Raw genomic sequence first — 11,733 nt, forward strand, 5'->3', positions numbered from 1 at the left:
GATTTCCTCCATGTTCCTTCCAGCTCCCTGGAGTTGGGTCAGAACTATGAAGCCCTGAGGCTGGAGAAGTGTCTCTGTGGTGAAGAGGGAGTTCAGTTCCCAGCACCCTCACTGTGGCTCACAACCATACATAACTCTAGTTCCAGGCTGCAGGTGGTATATGTAGGCCAAACACTCATACATATAAAATAAAAATAAACAAATCTAGCCAGGAGGTGGTGGTTCATGCCTTTAATTTCAGCACTTGGGAGGCAGAGGCAGGTGGATCTCTGAGTTTGAGGCCAGCCTGGTCTACAGAGGGAGTTCCAGGACAGTCAGGGCTACACAGAGAAACCCTGTCTCAAAAAACAAAAATGAACAGAAACACCGCAAACAAACAAAAATCAAAATAAGAAATAAAAGTAATAAGAGAAAAGAATCACGATGCCCTTGTTAGATTAGGAAGGGAAAGTGAGGTGATTAGAAACTAAGAGAGCCAGAGACTGCAGAGCACGGGAGTCTGAACTGTCAGGATCCGGGGCTTACCTCAGGAAATGCCTGCGTGCAAGCTCATCCATGGTTTTGAAAACCTCTACCTATCTACGTCAGCCACTCTCCTTGTTCCCATGACAAACTACTTGTGAGTAGTAACAGACAGAAGGAAGGAATTCTTTTGTCTCACTTTCAGTGCTTTGAAGTGGGGAAGTCATGGGGTTCATGAAGGAAGAAATGTTTGGTGGAGGTCCCTCACATCTTGTGTGGATCAAGCAGTAGAGGGCAGAAATGGAAGAAGAAGGGCTGGCTCTAACCTTAAGGCCTGCCCCTACTAGCCTATGTTTTCCAGGTATACCTTGTACCCCATAATCTCCCAAAACAGTGTCATCAGCTGAGGCTGGGTATCTAAACACAGGAGCCAGTTTAGGACGTTTCACATTTAATCAATAATGCTGCATGCACACCCCAGATGAAAAGTGCAACTGCATCTCAGATGAAAAGCGTCATGACAAGCGGGGGTTGTTGCTCAGTGTGAGTTTTATCTAGCCATGCAAGAGGGTGAGGGGGTCCATCCTCAGAACCACAAGACATAAAACAGGCAAGCAAACCAACAAACTATTCAACCACAGCCTACTCAGCCCAAAACATCTGTGACTGTGTGTGAAGATGGCTTGATAGCGACTTTATACATGTATACCTCAAATCGATGAAGAGAGGGAGCCATGCCCTGTGCTGATGCTCACCTGTCACTCAACCCTGGGGAGGCTGAGCTGTGAGGATTGTGAGTCTGTGGTCGGCACGGCCTGCATATGGAGGCTCTGCATTAAAATAAAAAGCCAGCCAGATGACATGGGTTTAACTCCCAGGTCAGTTAGTTGGTGGTCATCAGTAACTACCTCAGGTAGACTATTCCATCTTTCTTTGCCTCTGTGTTTCCATCTGTTAAATGGTACTTGAAGAACTGAGTAATAGAAACTACATGTCGGGGTTGTAAACCAGGTAAGGAATGTGAACTCCACTTGGCACCCAGCCCCACCCAGTGCCTTTTAGTTCTTTCAATTCCATGTTTGGGTAACCCTGGGAGTCCATGGTGCGGACGGATGTGCCCCCCCCCCCCCCCCCCCCCCGGGACCAGGAGGGAGGCATAGCTTGTTGCGTGGTAACTGCTTTCTCTGTCTGTGAAGGTGTAGGCTGGTGTTTACTTGTAACTAGGTGGTGGTGGAGGTGGTGGGTGATCTGCAAAGAAATTAAAGAGGATGGAAAGGGAGTGGTTTATTATAGAGCCTGAATTAACCAGGTTAGCAGCAAGGGCAGGGTTCCAAGTCCTGCCTACCTCATGGTGGTGGCCAGGGGGTGTCTCCTTGTGGCCATGGAAACCATGCCAGCTCTCTTTGCAACAGTGTTCTGGCCAAGGGTTATTTAGCTCTGGCTTCTGAGGCTCCCTCCAACACACGAACCTTACTGCTTTCTATAGGTCCAAGAGCGGCAGATCCCCTGGGTCCCTGCGAGATGGGATGCCATTCCAGCAAGGTCTCTGAGGTGGTCGAGGAGTCCCAGAAACCCGGAGGTCACCCTGAGGGAGGAGAGCCAAAGGTGGAGCCTGGCACTGAGGCAGCGGATGATACGGACACCTCAATGAAGCAAGGCGCCCCTGAGTTGAAGAGCTGACCCTCTTTCTGGAGCGGACCCTCACCTCTTCCCTGGAACTGCCTTTGACCTGTGAGGTCCCACTCTGAGGAGCTATCCTTGGAGGGCGGAGAGACCCCTGGTTAGGATATGACCTTCAGCAGGGCTTGCTCTCTGGCCTTGGGCGGATGAGGGTGAGGCTTTGATACAATTCTATTTCTCTAGCATCCAGCAAAGAAGACAAAAGATTGCTTCATTCTTCTTGGGCCTTTCCCACAGCTTCTGGAAAGAGAAAAACATGTGGATTGACTCTTCTGGTCCAGACAATATGCTTCTGGCTGTGACTGTCAGTCACAGGTCTGCCTCCCTTTCCCAGAACTCTGGAGGCTCCGTAGCCACAACATCGATGGGGACTACGGATCTTGGTTTGGTCTCAATCTCTTTTCCTTTTTTCAACAGCCGACTGAACAGCCAGCATCTCTGACAGGAAGCTTTTGCATCTGGCTCTCTTCATGTTGTTTACATGAATAATTTAATATTTAACTTGCAGTATCATTAATGAATTATGGGAATGATCAGGATTGGACAGGAATTCCATGAATGGACAGCGACAGGGCCTTGGGCTCATAGCAAGTAGAGTGCTGAGCACCGGTGGGAGGGGAGGAGAGATTCAAGTTTCCAGTTATTAAGTCCCCGGAAATGCTCTCCTGCTAGCCTGGCTTCTGCTATCAAAAGTCTGTCAATTTGAACCCTCTAGCATCTAAGCTGTCTGCATCTAGCCTTCAAAAATATTTTGTTGTTTACTAACAATGAGTCTGCCAGCCTTTCTTTTTTTCCCCTGAATGCGTTTTGTTTTTCATGCAAACCCCAAAGCGTTTTCATTTGAAATCAAACAGACATGTTTGCAAATAAATGACGACACAACACATTTTAAAGGCAATACTGGGGCTGTGTGATAGCACGATTGTCAGGGGAGGGTGGGGGCCCTTCTGTGGAGCAGGAGTGAGCCTTCCCTGTGTGCCAGCCTTCACACTGAGCGCTCTACAGGAATCTATTCATCTAACCAGCATTACCACCCCTATTTCATAGGTGAGAAAATTTAGGAACTTGTCTGAGTATGGCTAAGCAGGATGTGTGTGTGTGTGTGTGTGTGTGCATGCACACACGTGCATATGCATTCTGGAACTTGCCCTCTGAGTGTTGGAGTGACAGACATGTGCCACCATGCCCATCTGCAGAGACTAGACCTGAACCCCAGCTGTGTGACCTCAGCTCACACAGAATCCTAATAATGACTACACACCTATGGTCTTTCTTGTGAATGAACTAAGAAAACTGAAATCTAACATCTAAATCAGTTTTTTTTTTTCCATTTTCATGAGTGTGTGTGTTGTGCGCATGCATGCTTTTGCCGTTGGCACGTGTTTGGGTGAGCGCAAATGTGTCCATGTGCAAGTGGTAGCTGGAGGCTGATGTCAGGATTCATCCCGATCACTCTTCTACCCTATTCACTGAGGCAGGGTCTCTCAATAAAACCCAGAGCTTGCTAACATGGCGAGTCTCATTACCAGCTTGCTCAGGGATCCCCAAGTTTGCAACTTCTAAGGCTGGAATGACAGGCAGGCTGCCTGGTCCACCTAGGCAAACACGGGCTCTAGGGATCTGAACTCCCGTCTGATGTTTTGTGCCAACCCCTCATTCTAAATTCTAAATGGGACCATTCAGACCTACTGGCCTGGGAGAAGTGGGATGCTAACCCACTGGGTTGGAGGGCCTGTTTTCACTCCGGTGGGACCGGAGATGAGGTGGAAGGGAGAAAGGAAGGGGAGACCTAGGTAGAAGCAGGAGAGAGCAGGAGGATGGGGAGGAGAGCGGACAAAAAAAAAACCAAAACAAAACACTACTGGAAAACTACCTTTTTTTTTTTTTGGTTTTTCGAGACAGGGTTTCTCTGTGCAGTTTTGCGCCTTTCCTGGAACTCGCTTTGTAGACCAGGCTGGCCTCGAACTCACAGAGATCCGTCTGCCTCTGCCTCCCGAGTGCTGGGATTAAAGACGTGCGCCACCACCGCCCGGCATCTGGAAAACTACTTTTGATCACAAAACACTGACAAATTGACAGAATCTTTTGCTTTGATGTAAATTATATATATACATATACATATATACACTATATAAAAATATATACTATATGCGTACATATACGTTATATATAAATATATATAATAAATATATATGTATACACACATATATTACAACAAAAATTCTATCACATTCTATTTTATTTTATTTATTTATTATGTATTTATTACTTATATATGTAATATATTGAATTTATATGTAACATAAGATAATATAATTATTCTAGTACATACATTACATATACATATATTAAAGACATGGTCATGCTATGTAGCCCAAGCTGCCCTCAAACTCATGGTCTTCCAAGCGCTGGGACCAGAGGCCTAAGCCACTATGTACAACTGCAATACGATGCTTTTAGGGAGAAGGGAAACCAGAAGTAAAGCAGTTCAGTCTAAAAATTAGCCTTCACGATTCATTTTGATTCAACAGAGTCTGGCCGCTTCCAAGCATGAAGACAGTAAGAGTGTTGGGGCTGGTCGGCTTGGAGCCCTGCGCAGACGCAGAGCTAGCTGTGGGTCAGGAAACAGGCCTGGGCTTGCGACTTGGGATCAGGAGAGTTAGGGCCTTTCTACAGCTTCCTGGGGACAGGCCACGCCCAGGGAACTGTTTTCAACTTTATTAAATGCGTGTTGACTTCTCTCCTCCCTCCTAATGGAAATTCACTGCGCAAGCAGGACCGGGTCCGGTAGGAAGCACTCTCAAAGGCCTGGCTCAGGACCCGGAGGGAAGAGTTCCCAGCTGGTGGTGAGGCAGGGCGGGGCTTCTTTCTGTAGCTCCCAAAAGGGCTAGAGGGAGGTACCCGGCTCCAGGTCCTTAGGCGGTTTTTCTTCCTACTGGGATGGATCAAAATGCTTCTTCCGTTAAATGCAAAGTCTCAAGGCTTAGGGAACAGGATTCCTCACCTACCCCCAACTGTGGCAGGCATGCCGCAATTTGCTGGGAAGTTCATCTGTGGCAGGAAAGCACTTAGTTTCTTTTAAAGGACATTCTAGTTGTTCCCTAGGGGCCCGGTGTCACTCATCCCTCCCGCAGAGGATCAGAAATGCTTCAGATGCCAGGGGCAAGATTGGCACAGGCTGTCTCTGACCTGAAGTCATTGTTCTAGCTCATTCTGCAGAGGGCTGGAAGAGGAGGGGCTGAACTTGCCTGTCCTGTTTAACTGCCCATCCTTCCACCCGTTCATTCCTTATTTAAGTTTAGCTTTGGAGCTGGAGAGCTGGCTCCAGGGTCGAGTCTCAGAACTCTCCTGGTGGATCACAACCATTTGTAGGTTTAGCTCCAGAGGATCTGATGCTCTCTTCTGGCCTACAAGGGCATTGCATAGCCTACAAGAGCATTGCATGCATGCATGTGGTAGACGGATATACATACAGGCAAAACACCCACACATATAAAATAAAAACTAAAATAAAAGCTTTCAGTTCATTTTAAAAAATCTTATCTTATGTGTATGAGTGTAGACGAATTTCTAAACAGTCTTATTAAATAAGAAACATAGAGCCAAACACAGAGGTAATAGCCAAAGAGATCAGAGAACTAGTGAAGAGCCACGACTACCTTATCTTACCACCTCGCCACCATTGCTTCCCCAGAGATCTTCTTCCTGTCTGACTTGTGTTTTTATTGCCTTCCTGTTCTGCCTTTTTTATGGGCTCTAAGCCCAGCCACATGACTTCCTCCTCACTGCCTGTCTATACAGACCTCCAGGTCTCTATGGTTGGTAGTGGGATTAAAGGCTCATGTCACCACACTTGGCTGTGTCCTTGACCACACAGAGACTCTGCCATGTGATTGGATTAAGGGCGTGTGCTACCACTGCCTGACTTCTGTTAATGGCTATGTGACCTTGCTATGTGACCTCTGATCTACAGGCAAACTTTATTTGTTAACATACAAATAAAATCACATTTCAGCACAATTAAAATATCACCACATATGAGTAGTTTTCCTACATGCATGTATATATACCATGTATGTGCCAGGTGCCTGTGGAGGCTAAAAGAAGGCATCAGGTCCCCTGGAACTGGAGTTGCAGAGGGTTGTGAGTTGCCTTGTGGGTTCTGGGAATCAAATCCCATCCTCTAGAAGAGCAGCCAGTGCTCTTAACCACTGAAAGATCTCTCCAGCCCCTCATCATGTTTTCTTCAAGCAGAATCTGTCTTTTTGTTTGGGTTTTAAGATATAGGCCTGGAAGTCCTGGAACTCACTACGTAGCCCAGGCTGGCCTCAGATTCACAGAGATCTCCTGCTTCTGCCTCCTGAGCTTGGGGTTAAAGGTGTGTGCCTCAGCATCTGGCAAGTCCAAGAGGAACATGAATATTGGAGAGTTCCCAGAAAACAGAGGGTTTTCAAGTTAGAGGCAGGTGGAGCCTTGCCCATTTAGAGATGCATATGAACCTCATTTGAGACTTTTTCAAGGAAGGTAGGCCCATTCTTGGATCTGGGGGAGTCTTAATGCCACAGTCCCCCACCCCCAACTCCTGACCCTAGGGCTGCCTCCGGATACTCACCACAAAGAACGTTGCTAGCTTGTAGGCCGGTCCTTTTGTTGCTAAGGACAGTCATCTACGCTCGTTGGTGCACTGTTGTGATCACAATACCTGATGGAAGCAACTTCAGGGAAGAAAGGCTTCCCTGGGGTCTTGGTTTTGAAGGCTTTAGTCCATCATGGCAGGGAAGGCGTGGTGGCGCCGCTCCAACCACTGGTGTTCACGTGAACATGTGCTGGATGCTGTTCATGTCACAGCAGCCTAGGGACCAGGGCCACGTACAACCGTCACAGGCCTAGCTCTAGGGTGTGGGTAGTGTTGATTGCTAACTTGACAGAATTTGGAATCATCTGGGAGATGGGCCTTTGGGCATGCCTATGAGGAATTATCTTGATTGTATTAATTTTGTTGGGAAGATCCTCCCACTGTGAGTGGCACTGTCCCCTTGGCTGGGATCCTAGGCAATAAAAGTGAACAAGGGGAGCCAAGCAGAGGACTATGCATTCATTACTCTGCTCTGTATTGTGGATGTGACATGAGCAACCACTTCAAGCTCCTGCTGTCTTGACTTCTCCACCATGATGGACTGTGCCCTTGATCTGTGAGACAGAATAAACACTTTTCCCCTTAGGTTGCTTTCGCCAAGGTATTTCATCACAGCTGCAGGAAAAGAACACCCAGTGACACACTTCCACCTGTAGGCCACACCTCCTAGTGAAACACTGTTATTATTAAGCGGCGCTGTTTACCGTGCGAGAAAAGCCACAAAGCACAACAAAACCCACTATAAGAGTTTATTAAGAGAAGGAACAGAGGGGAGTGCTTAGGCCTATGGAAGATTGTGCTGGTGGGGGCGGGGGGGGGGGGAGGAGTATGTGGCTCACTTTTTTTTTTTAAGATTTTGTTATGCATGCAGTGTTCTGCCTGCATGTATGCCTACAGGCCAGAAGAGGGCACCAGATCTCTTTACAGATGGTTGTGAATCACCATGTGGTTGCTGGGAATTGAACTCAGGATCTCTGGAAGACCAGTCAGTACTCTTAACCTCTGAGCCATCCCTCCAGCCCCGTGGCTCACTTTTTGTAGGTTCCTCTTGCACATGCACATATGGGCTTACATAGCTACGCCATGCTTGCACATGGATTGCGTGATCACGCTGCATGCAAATTACATAGGACATAAGGCCCTGGAATGACAAAGCGTCTTGCCAGCACATGCACAGTCATGAGTGTGTGTCATGAGGGAGTCATGAGGGAGTGGTCAGGAATTCCAACACACACACTTCTGTCTATAGGCTGCACCTCCTTAAGGTCTCTACGCATCTCCTTTACTGTCTTACGACCTCTAAACACCATCACTAAACAGGGCACACATATTTGACACAGGAGCCTGTGGACAACATTTCAGATTCAAACAGTGACAGAAACATGCAAGAAAGCAGTCCAAATTAGTGAGGTATTCTGACTTGATTTCAGGTGCCCGGGAATAAATCTTGCTCATTAGAATTCTACTTAGTGGCAATCTTTTCAGCCAGTTCATTTAGCACAAAATGTACGACCTTGAACTGAGCGTAGTCAGAAATGTGGCTTCCTTTTTCTATATGAAGGTGTATAATTTGCCCCAACATAAGCCTTTTGCTTTCTTATTTGGACAGGTGTCACTTTGAGAATTATTTCCAGCATGTTCCTTACTTGCCGTAAACACTAACCCTTTCTTCCTTCTTTTATCCCCTGGTTGTGCTGACTGGCTTTGCACTAACCAAGGGACCAGTTCATTGTGTTCAGTTTCATGGTGCCACTTTCATGCATTCATCCCATCTTGAGGCCGTCATCCTTATGGAGAAATACAGGCCCGTGTATAATTCAACCCTGTGTGTAAGGATGTGGGGGTGTGGTTGTGTTGAGGAGGGATGGAGAATAATGAGGGCAGGCTCTTTTTTTTTTTTTTGGTTTTTTGAGACAGGGTTTCTCTGTGTAGTTTTGTGCTCTCCTGGATCTCGCTTTGGAGACCAGGCTGGCCTCGAACTCACAGAGATCTGCCTGGCTCTGCCTTCCGAGTGCTGGGATTAAAGGCATGCGCCACCACCGCCCGGCTGAGGGCAGGCTCTTTTAAGAGTGCCTTGCTTTATGCCCATTGTGGGCTCTGGCCAGCTCTTTCCTGTCCATCCTGTCCCACACCTGACACATAGAGTGTGAGTGAAAAAGGACAGTCTTTCCCACTCTATCCATCTGAGGTCTGGGACTTGGAAAATTTGATGGACAAAGGACAGGTTAGCATGAGAAGCATCATGGAAGCTTAGTGCAGTGCATGTGTTATGCATCCACAGGTGCGTGTGCTCACGGATGGATAGCTCCAGGGGTGGGGAGGATTAGGGTTGATACACCACCTTAGCAAAATAATTACTAATAAATTTCAGGGCAATGAGAAGACAAAAGGACCTAAAAATATTTGAAAGCAGAGTCTCCCTGGGCGGCTTAGTCCCACTCTTGAAACTAATGCTCCTTTGGCCTCATGCTCTGACTTTACAGGTGTGCACCACTATGCTTGGATCAGAGATTTTGAATTTGTAGAGCAGTGATTCTCAACCTGTGGGTCATGACCCCTTTCACAGGGGTCACCTAAGACCATTGGAAAACACAGATAGTTACATTCATAACAGTAGTAAAATTATAGTTATGAAGTAGCAACAAAAGTAATTTTATGGTTGGGGGGTCACCACAGCATGAGGAACTGTATTAAAGGGTTGCAGCGTTGGGAAGGTTGAGAACCACTGATTTAACAACAAACTGTGAGAAAGTGAATGTATGGGGGAGGTTAATGGAAGGGGAGAGCCAGTCAGCAGGTGTGTTAGTTACCCTTCGTCACTAAGATCAACATATCTAACATCAATTTAAGGAACACAGGGTTTATTTGGGTCCACAGTTTGAGAGGCTGAGTCCATGGTTGCTTGCCCTCTCGTATTTGGGCAGAACCTCGTGGTGGCTGCATATGTGGTGGAGGAGAGAATCATGGCTGACCAGAAAGAAGAAAAAGTGCCAGCTGGTTTCTCCTTTTTTCTCTCTTGGTCCTCTCCCCATGGAACAGCACTACCCAAATGAGGTATGCTCCCCTCTCTGGGAACACCTTGTTGGACATGTCCAGAGGTATGCCCCACTAAACTCCTGGGTGACTGTGAATCAGTCAGTGCTGATGCTCTCTCCCTCTGGGCCCATAAGGCTCTAGACTTTTCTCAGGTGATTAACTTTTGTCCTTTCTGCTTGAGAGGGGAAAGGTGTTGGTTTTATGCAGCAGCGCAATGTTATTCATTAAGGATCACTATTACCATGTGAGAAAAGCCATGAGGCACAATAAAACCCACTATCAGACTTTTATTAGGAGAAGGGAGGAACAGAAGTGAATGTGATCAAGCCTGTGGAAGACATGTGGGGGGGCAGGGGGAGAAGAAGGGGGAGGAGTCTGTGACCTGCTTTTTATGCATTCCCCTGCACATGCGCATATGGGCTTATGGAACTATGACACACATGCACATAGATTGCATGATCATGCTCTGTGCAAATTATGCGACCATGAAGCACACAGATTATGTAGGACTTAAAGCCCTGGAATAACTAAACATCTGAACAGCACATGTGCAGTCATGTAGCTGGGGGAGTGGCCAGGAATTCCAACGAAAGGGTCATCTTTACAAATTTATGTTCTGCTTTTAAACTGGGGGAGCAGAGGAATTATATGTTGGCTAGTCTATGTCAACTTGACACAAGTTAGAATTATCTGAAATGAGGGACCCTCAACTAAGAAAATTCCTCCATAAGATTTCAGCTGTAGGACATTTTCTTAGTTAGTGATTGATGGGGGAGGGCTCAGCCCATTGTGGATGGTGAGGTCCCTGGGCTGGTGGTCCTGGGTTCTATAAGAAAGCAGGCTGAGCAAGTCAGTAAGCAGCACCCCTCCATGGCCTCTGCATCAGCTCCTGTATCAGTTTCCTGCCCTGTTTGAGTTCCTATCCTGACTTCTTTGATGATGAACAGCTATATGGAAGTGTAAGCCAAATAAACCCTTTCCTCCCCAACTTGCTTTTTGGTCATGATGTTTCTTCAATGATAGAAACACTAAGACAATATGCTTTGGGATAGTGCCCTGAATTAAGTGGCACAAAGAAACATCAGAACTGAGACTTTGAAGACAAGATCTCTAACTGGGTTGGGAATTGCTTTACATGTCTGGATCACAATCCATCCTTGAAGGAAGGTCAGGACAGGAACTCAAGCTGGAGCAGAGACACTGAGTGAAGTTGTTTACTGGCTTGCTCCTCATTGGCTTGTGCAGTCTGCTTTCTTATACCATCTACTCACGGGTGGAACCACCCACAGTGGGCTGGGCCTTCCCACACCAATCGTTAATCAAGAAAATACTCCACAGACTTGCCTACAGGCCAGTATGCAGGAGGCATTTTTTCAATTGAGGGTCCTTCCTTGAAAGTGATTTAGTTTGTGTCAAATTGACAAACACTAACCATTCCAGGAACGTAGTGTTAGTGTTCTGACCCCTGTAGACGAATTTCTAAACTGTCTTATTAAATAAAAAACACAGAGCCAAATATAGGGGTGAAAGCCTTAGAGAGATAAGGGAAGTAGGGAAAGCCACCAGGCAATCTTACCTCACCAACTCTGCAGCTTCCAAATGCCAGCTACTTCCTATCTTACCCACGCCTTTATTGCCTTGCTGTTCTGTCCTTTCATTGGCTATTTTAGCCCAGCTACTTCACTTCCTTGTCACTTCCTATCTATACAGACCTCCAAGTCTCTATGATTGGTACTGGGATTAAAGGCATGTGTCACCACGCTTGGCTCTGTTTCCTAATATGGCTTTGAACACACAGAGACCCTGCCTGCTAAGTGATTGGATTAAGGGCATATGCTGCCTGACTTTGTTTACTTAAAATGCCTGGCCTCTTCCCCCTGATCTCCAGGCAAGCTTTATTTATCAAAGCACAAATAAAA

Source organism: Peromyscus californicus, unplaced genomic scaffold (assembly GCF_007827085.1).
Source record: "Peromyscus californicus insignis strain IS unplaced genomic scaffold, ASM782708v3 Scaffold_8__1_contigs__length_139910024, whole genome shotgun sequence".
NCBI classification, from domain to species: domain Eukaryota; kingdom Metazoa; phylum Chordata; class Mammalia; order Rodentia; family Cricetidae; genus Peromyscus; species Peromyscus californicus.